General features: G+C 43.5%; 1 non-coding gene across 1 annotated transcript; it reads left to right on the top strand.

The window, feature by feature from the left end:
• Positions 1 to 4,543: 4,543 nt before the first annotated feature.
• TRNAS-GGA (transfer RNA serine (anticodon GGA)) lies at positions 4,544 to 4,617 on the top strand. Its single transcript has one exon. It is a non-coding gene; the product is annotated as a tRNA-Ser (tRNA).
• Positions 4,618 to 8,162: the final 3,545 nt, after the last annotated feature.

Raw genomic sequence — 8,162 nt, 5'->3', positions numbered from 1 at the left:
CCACGCCTGACGCTTCGCTGCGAGTCTCCCCTGAGCGGCTGGAATCACCTGGGTTCACCGAATAAACACACCCCTACACTTTGAATAATTTTGAAATTGTATGCTGGTAGCGACGATATGTATCTGCTGATGCCTTCCGCGACCTAATTATTTCCAACGACCTGTATCAGTTTGTTTTGATGCCAACCAGAACAGGCCACGGTCGCTGTTCTGTATTAGACCTGCTCTTTTATAACCGTGAGTCGCTTGCGGCCGACAGCTACGCTATTCCGGATATCAGTGGCTACGATTGTGGGGTCGTACGCGTGCCGATAATCCAGTCTTGGAGATTATAATCCAGAGATGTATCTGAATGAGTAGGACCCTAAACTTCATAGGAATCCAAAAGAATTGTGGAAGTTCCTCAAAATCAATGGTCATGAATCGGTCGGCATTCCTGCGTTCATTAATGACGCTGGACATATTACTAAAAATTCTGAAAATGCTTGTTGTTTGAATCAGTGTTTCAGGTCGGCTTCGCGTGAAATGTGCGACATGATTTCCCTGTAATCGGTGCTCTTGTACAGAAATTAATGCCGGAGTTAAATATCACATACAACGGTGTGTTAAACGTTCTCAGTAACATAAAGGCCTCTTCGGCTAGCGGGTCCGAGGATATTCCTTATCATGTGTGTTGCAAGTTTGTTCTGAAACGATTGCTCATTTCCTGGTTATCCTCTACTCGAAATCGTGAGATACAGAAATGATACCTAAGAAATGGAAAGATGGTAACATAATGCCCAATCATAAGAATAGCAAAAACAAAAACAAAAACATAGCGGCTAATTACAGGCCGATTTCTCTTCTAAGTGTCAGTTGCAAAACACGAACACATAATCTATAACACAATGATGAAACATCTAGAACGTAACTAATTCTTCACTCAAGCCCAGCATGGCTTTAGACCAGGTTACTCGTGTATTACGCAACTTATAGAATTTAGTAATGATATGTTTTTATCATATGACTTTGGTGTGCAAGCAGACTGTGTTTTGTTAGGCTTCAGAAAAGCACTTGATTAGGTTTCTGATGTCTTGCTTCTTTATAAATTGCCTCTACTTAACATTCCTACTTCTCCACTTACTGGCTCCAATGTTTTCTACAGGGCCGCAAACAACGTGAACTTATTAATGGATCGCAACCTGATTACGTTGCTGCAACCTGGGGGGTTCAGCAGGGGTCTGTTTTAGGGCAGTATTTGTAGTATATTATTGATGTGAATAATATACAAGTAAAATGCTTTTTTATGCAGATATTGTGTCATCTACTACCATGTGAAGAATTCTTCAGATTCAGGTCATTTGCAGAGTAACTTGGACCTCATACAACAATGGTGTTTGAAGTGAAAGATGTCATTAAATCCGATAAAGTACCAGTTTATTTCCTTTAAACGGCCACTGGGGTGACGCAGTAGCTATGGCGCTCGACTACTGTTTCCAAGGCTGCAGGATCGAATCCCGACCTCGGCGGCCGCTTTTCGATGGAGGCAACAAGCAAGGCGCCCGTGTGCTGTGCGATGTCAGTGCACGTTAAAGAACCACAGTTAGTCAAAATTTCCGGAGTCCTCCACTACGGCACCGCTCATAGCCTGAGTTGCTTTGGAACGTTAAATCCCACAAACCAAACCATTTCCTTTACACGCAGGCATCACCCTTTCTTGGCGGAATATAAGTTAGATTCAATCGTTCTATCCAGAGTATCTCATTGAAAACACCTTGGCGTTTACTTTTCTTCCAGTCATACATGGAATATGGACGTTGAGCACGTTGCTTGTAGGGTTTTCAGAATGTTGCATTTTTAAGACGACATTTTAAAGGGGCCCTTTAAAAGTTAGACATCTTCTATGTTTCATTTATGTTCTGCCAGCTTTGGAGTACGTCTGCGTTGTTTGGCATCCACCAACTTTAAATTTCACCGACACGCTGGAACGCGTACAGAACTGTGCTGCCAGATTTGTTTTTAAGAAATATGGCTACAACAGTACCGTTACAAGCAATAATCTAACGCTGGGACGGGTGGTTTTATGCACACGAAGAGAAAGCTTTCGATTAGAAATGCATATAAATTTACCACGAAAAAAACAAACAAAGCATTTATTTGCTCCCATCGCGTTTCCAGTCAAGTAGACTTGATCTAGGTTAGAAAATTAGGGAAACAACGAACAATTTTCAACGCGAATTTTAATTCCTTCCGCAAACAATTCGCGACTGAAACTGGCTACCTCAACAGATCGTCCAGTGTTGGTTTGAGTCAATGGTCCGCACTCTTTTATCTGGTGCTTAGAAGTGCGCAGTGGTCCTGATTCTGTACTCGCCTGTTATGACCTGTTGTTATATTTTGTGTGTGTGTGTTTGTGTGCGTGGACTTCTTGTGTTTTCTGGCCTACTGATTTGTTTATTGTGTACTCCCTCTTCAATAATGCCTACTGGCGCTGCAGGTATTTTCAATAAAAAATAAATAAGAACTCAAGAACATTTACGTACTCTACCCTGATAGCTGAGATGTTGGTTTATAGTTAATTATTTATAATATATAAATTGAAAATGTCTCTTCATTCTGAAAAGTGCACCTATAGATATTCTATAAAGTTCTCACGACTAGTTTAGAGAAACAAGTATGTATAGAAGGTTACTTGATTGACATAAATTCAATTCATGTAAATTGAATTCAACTATTACATTTCACAGATGGCATAATTCAGGCTAATGTAATTTAAAAATCTTGATTTCACGACCTAAAAGAGCTTCATTCGGTGTAAAACGTTGTCGTTACTTGAACATCATCACAACAGATGCGATCGCTTCTAGATTAGCGCTAGTCTTTAATTAGGGTAAAACTGGAAGACAGGAAAGCATACGTCAATTAGTCCCGTAGAGCACTGAAGCTTCATATTTTCTTTTTGGCTTGAGTAAATCATCTTCGAAGCGTAAACTTCACTACGCCATGCATCAGCCAAGATCAACCTGGTAGGCCGCTTGACCGCCAACGAGCCAGAGGTCACAGTGTGGCTATACAGCTTAACCGGTGTGTCGCCACTTGACCTTTAACGGCATCAAGTGTTCCTTCTTGTAGTTGATGGCGGCCTCGACTCCATTGTCTCGGCAATTTAATCGTTGGAAAACGATGTCTACTCATGCCTATACAGAAGCCTAACCAAACAAAACCATGCTTTCACTTTGCCTAACTAGATTTAGCAGGATTAAACCTCAGTATTTTTTTTGTTTTTTCGCTTTGCAGCCATTTTACTTCTTTCTGCTTTTCATGCCACACACTTGGTACTGCACTTGTTCTTTACTTTATGTTGGGTTCTTGGGCCCCCAGTCACTTTAGGATCAGGGATAATGAAAGTGCAGTGGTACGTGCTGCACGATCGTGAACCGTAAAAATAAAACAAATCAATATGCCACACACATTTTAAGTTTGCGTAAGGCAAGGCTGATTGGAAAGATGAAGCAAATAGCAAACTGAGTTCGGTAAGGCCCATCATAGTACACTGGAAACATTGTCTACATCAGAAATGTTTTACCCAACTATATAACTTCTACTCATAGGACACACAGACATTACAGACAATGTCTTACTGACAAAACATAAAACAACGTCTTTTAGAAATGCGTGGTGATGAGCCTCACGGTAAATCGGATTTTCAACTGCTACTTCCCATGTACAGTTTTTGTTTCAACGAGACTTATATAAAAACTTGGTGTATGTCATGGGTTATGCAACCGAACATTTCTAAATGCATGTTCATTGATGTGTCGAGAAAGCGCAGTAAACTCAGCTATCCATATTCATTAAATTCTATACCACTCTACGAAGCAGAATCATACAGGTATCTTGGAATCATTGTGAACCATCATGTAACCTGGTTTGATCACATTAAAAACATTTGTACAGATGCTTTTAAGTTGTTTTAATGTGTCAGACCATCCCTCGCTTTTTGACCGCATTGTATCCGTCAACTAGCCTACGCATACATTCATCCGTTGCAAACTCGAATATGCCTCGGCATTCTGGGATTACCATCAGGCCTATTTAATCGATCAGCTTGAAGGCATCCAAAATCGTGTGGCCTGTTCTATAGCATTGCATTACGACAAACGACCCGGTGTAACTCTTATCAAAGCATCCCTCGATCTTCAGCCCCTAGAACTTCGGCGTAAACTTTCTCAGACGTTTTTGCATATATTGCATCGCACCTTTCCACAGCGGAACCCTTTCTTACACCCGCAACTTCGCAATTCCGCCGACTCTCTAATTTTAACTCCTTAAGCTTGCAGCGCAAACAAGGCTCCACAAACTCATTTAGTCAAATATTTTAGGGGAATCCCCCAAGGTGGAGTAGATTTGTAATGAGGGAGTAATTACTCATTGAATAATTACTCCCTTGTTACAAATCTACTCCACCTTGGGGGATTCCCCTAAAATATTTGACCAACACCATTCCCATTTCGAGTTATCATAGATCGATTCGCTCTCGCCCTACCATCTGATCTGCTGACCGTCCTGGTTAGCTCAGTCGGTAGAGCGACTGCCCCGGAAAGGCGGTGGTGCCGGGTTCGATTCCCGGATCAGGACGAATTTTTCTTTAACTACGAAGTTTCTGAGAAAGCTGTTAGCTTTCCTTTGTAGCCGTATGGCTGCGCTTGGGTGGGTGCAGTGAGTAATTACTCCCTTATTACAAACTCATTTATTAAATCCTTCCTACTTAGCACCATTACATTAGGGAATGAGCTACCCGATTACATAGTCCCTGAAAAAGACCCAAATAAATTCAGGCAGTTAAAAGAAGATTTGTACTACCCAGTTATTTTTCCTCGCTTCTGAATGTGTATATGTGTTTCCTGTTTTTAGCTTTCTTCAAGTGGTGCTTTAGCCGCTGTCTTTCTTAATGTGAATACATTGTTTTTTATTTATTGTCATAATATGAAGCCTATATCTTGTACTTGTGGTTGAAATTACTGACCACCGTACCACAGCTGCTCCGCCCTTACGTAATGCCTTAAACTAAGGGCCTTTAAGGGTAAATAAATCATGGTGATGATAATGATGATTGTCCGAATCAGCCTGACGCTTGCGACATAGTGTAGACATTGACGGCTCAGGCTAGACTGAGGAAGCGAGTCGAAGTTTAGCAGCTTATATACCATCTCTACATTTTGGCGAGAGCACCGGTTTAAACTAGCGGCGAGACGGAGAAGAGGTGAACTGTACAGCTGAGTGTCACGTGATTGTGAGGCTGACGTCGCTTGCAGTTCTGCCGACGGCAAGCCGAAGGAGTCAGCGGGCGGCGAAGCTTTGCGCGGCGCAGTTGAATGACCTTGGAGAATGGTTGCACTAGAGCTTAATTAGGCTTACGCGGAAAAGGTAGTAAACTTGCGCAGAAAGTAAGAGAAGAAATAGACGATACGATACGATGATTTTGCGCTCAGTCCTGCCGTATCGTCTCTCTCTTCATTGTACTTTTTGCGCAAGTTTATTGCCTTCCTCTAATATGAACCAACTTGCACAGAAGAAAGCACATATTAAGATTACGCTGTAGCAAGTAGAAATATGGCTACAGTTTTATTTTATTAGAGGCCCCTACTCCCCGCCCCCGGCACGCAGGCCTATGGGATGGAGACCGGGGCCTCCGCGACTAAAGTCAGGCGAAGCGACAGTGTTTCTTCCGGATAGCTTGCTGCTGGTTGGCGGGGGACTCGCTCCGCAGTAGCAGTTCCCAGGCTTCTCTACTATTTATGTTTTCCTTGGCGCCAGGGGAATCAAGGCATCGCCAGATTATGTGATCCAGAGTACCCCTTTCTCCGCAGGTTCCGCATTTATCGTCCGCCTTTTCCTCACTTGCGTGTGGAAAAGCCAGACGGGACTTGGGAAATTCCCAGCTTGCAGGCGCCGCCAAGCGACGGCCTCCTTGTTAGTTAGCGTTCGGTCCGGTGGTGGCAGAGACCTTCTGCTAAGTTTGTAGCGTTCTAAAATTTCCTTATACGTTTGCAGCCTCTCGTCCATCCCATCGCAATCAGGCGGCTCTACGGCTGCCCGGAAGTAGAGAGCTCGGGCTAGCTCGTGCGTCGCCTCGTTGCCGGGGACGGACTCGTGCGCGGGGGTCCAAATAATTCGAATCCTTCTTTCAAGTTTTCTTTTCTCTAAAATTTTCGCTGCCTCCTTCGAGACCCTCCCTTTTGTAAAGTTCCAGACAGCTGTTTTGCTGTCACTAATAACTATGCTGGCTTCCGGCGCAAGCGAGCGCTATTGCAACTTCTTCAGCCGTGTCTACATTTCGGCTTCTAACGGACGCGGCGGCGGCGGGTACGCGCGCGGCCGTTGACGACCGCAACCACCGCCGCCCCCGACTTCCCGCTAGCCGCGTCCACGTAAGCGACCTCCCCCGGCTTCATTTACCTCGCTTTCTTTGCGAGAGCCTCGGCCCTCTTTTGTCTCCTCTCCCTGTTGTACGCAGGGTGCATGTTTTTAGGTAGGGGGGGGAGAGGGGGGGGGGACTATTATATATTCGTGACACTTTCGTGGAATGTCTACTTTGTGGCTTGTTCCTCTATCTGACTGCAGTCCCACCCAGCCGAGGATGGTTCTGATCGTGGTGGTTCTGCTCAATCTTTCTAGTTGCGCCACGCGCACAGCCTCCGCTAGTTCCGTCCAATTGTTTTGCACCCCCATTTCGAGGAGGCGTTCAGTTGAGGTCGAGATGGGTAGTTCCAGAGCCCTCTTCGCGCATCGTCTGATGAGTGCGTCTATTCTCTGCTTTTCGTTTTAGGAATGGTGTGACGTAACATATGCGGCTAGTGATGTAAGCCTGCATTAGTTTCAGGAGGCTTCGTTCCTTAAGGCCGCGTCGTGACCAGATGTGACGTAATTATCACTTCCGATTACTAGACATGATCGGATGACGTAACATACGGTCATGACGTCACAGCCGATGACGCCACCATATGACGGCAATGGATGTCTCGAAACGTCTAACAATTACTATTGGTTATAGTTAACCATGACTTGCACTTTCTGAGTGCTAGTTACTGCCTGCTTAGGGTTAGTTAAACACCCCTTAACTAGTAAGTGATGGTTAGTGATACGATGACCGCCAAATGCATGGGTTCCTATGGCATCTGCTTAATTATTTTATTATTAGTCGTAAATTATCATGAACTTATCTTGAAAATGCCTTAAATCATGTTCCGATATCATGCGATTGCTATTGATTAAGTATCGATTCAATGGTGATTGGGATATGCCCATATAAGGCATGCATCCGAAACGCGGATACATTTGCTAACGACAGTATGAGGCATTAAAGGCTTTCGCCTTAGCATAGGTTTTCTTCAGACGGTATTCGGTTGTGCATAACAGGAAGAAGGCCAAGAGGAAGTCCTAATAATATTCCTATTAGTTGAAAGCCTTTCAGTTTGGGGGTGCAGCTCTTATGCGCGACCGTTCGGCGGTAGAGCTGCGTCGCGGTTGGTGCCATTGCCGGTGTAACCGAGCAAAAGAGTCACCAGCCACGAGAGAGTCACGAGATAAAGAGAATTTCTCTGAAGAAGAGATAGAAGAGCCACGAGCTTTGTGCCATTCACTTGTGGCTCTTCTTTCTCTTCTTCCGAGAAATTATTTCTGGCTCGTGAGAAGAATAAAGAGTGCTTTTTGATTGCACATACATCATACAAGCAACTCTCAAATTCATGCCTCAATATATCGCAAACATTTTGAAGTAGCTGAGTTTAAATGTTGCATCGTAATTGTTCTCAGAACTTTTTTTTTTTTTTTTTTTTTTTTTTTTCACAGCGCCTACTGCAAAAAAGTTTAATGTAGCGCATCCAAAACTACCAGTTTATTTTAGACGAGAAATCAGAGCCATTCTAGTATGCAATACAGAAAGCAAGATATCACACTCGTTGTGCTGCAAAATACCACTGTGATCTTAATTACTATTAGCTTGATTTATATTTAAGGGCTCAATTATTTCCTGTAATTATTTCCTAGATAAGAGCGGAGTAACCTTGGTGATACTGATTCTCTCTCTATTTGACACTCTGCGTTACTCATTTCAAACCGCACAGTGAACAGGTTATTTCATTTTCTTAAGTTGAATCTTTGTCGAATATTTAGCGGAAACT

Source organism: Amblyomma maculatum, chromosome 11 (assembly GCF_055883805.1).
Source record: "Amblyomma maculatum isolate TAMU_Amacu chromosome 11, ASM5588380v1, whole genome shotgun sequence".
Classification (NCBI taxonomy): Eukaryota; Metazoa; Arthropoda; class Arachnida; order Ixodida; family Ixodidae; genus Amblyomma; species Amblyomma maculatum.
The sequence above is the reverse complement of the archived record's forward strand: the minus strand, read 5'-3'. Positions and strand labels throughout refer to the sequence as shown.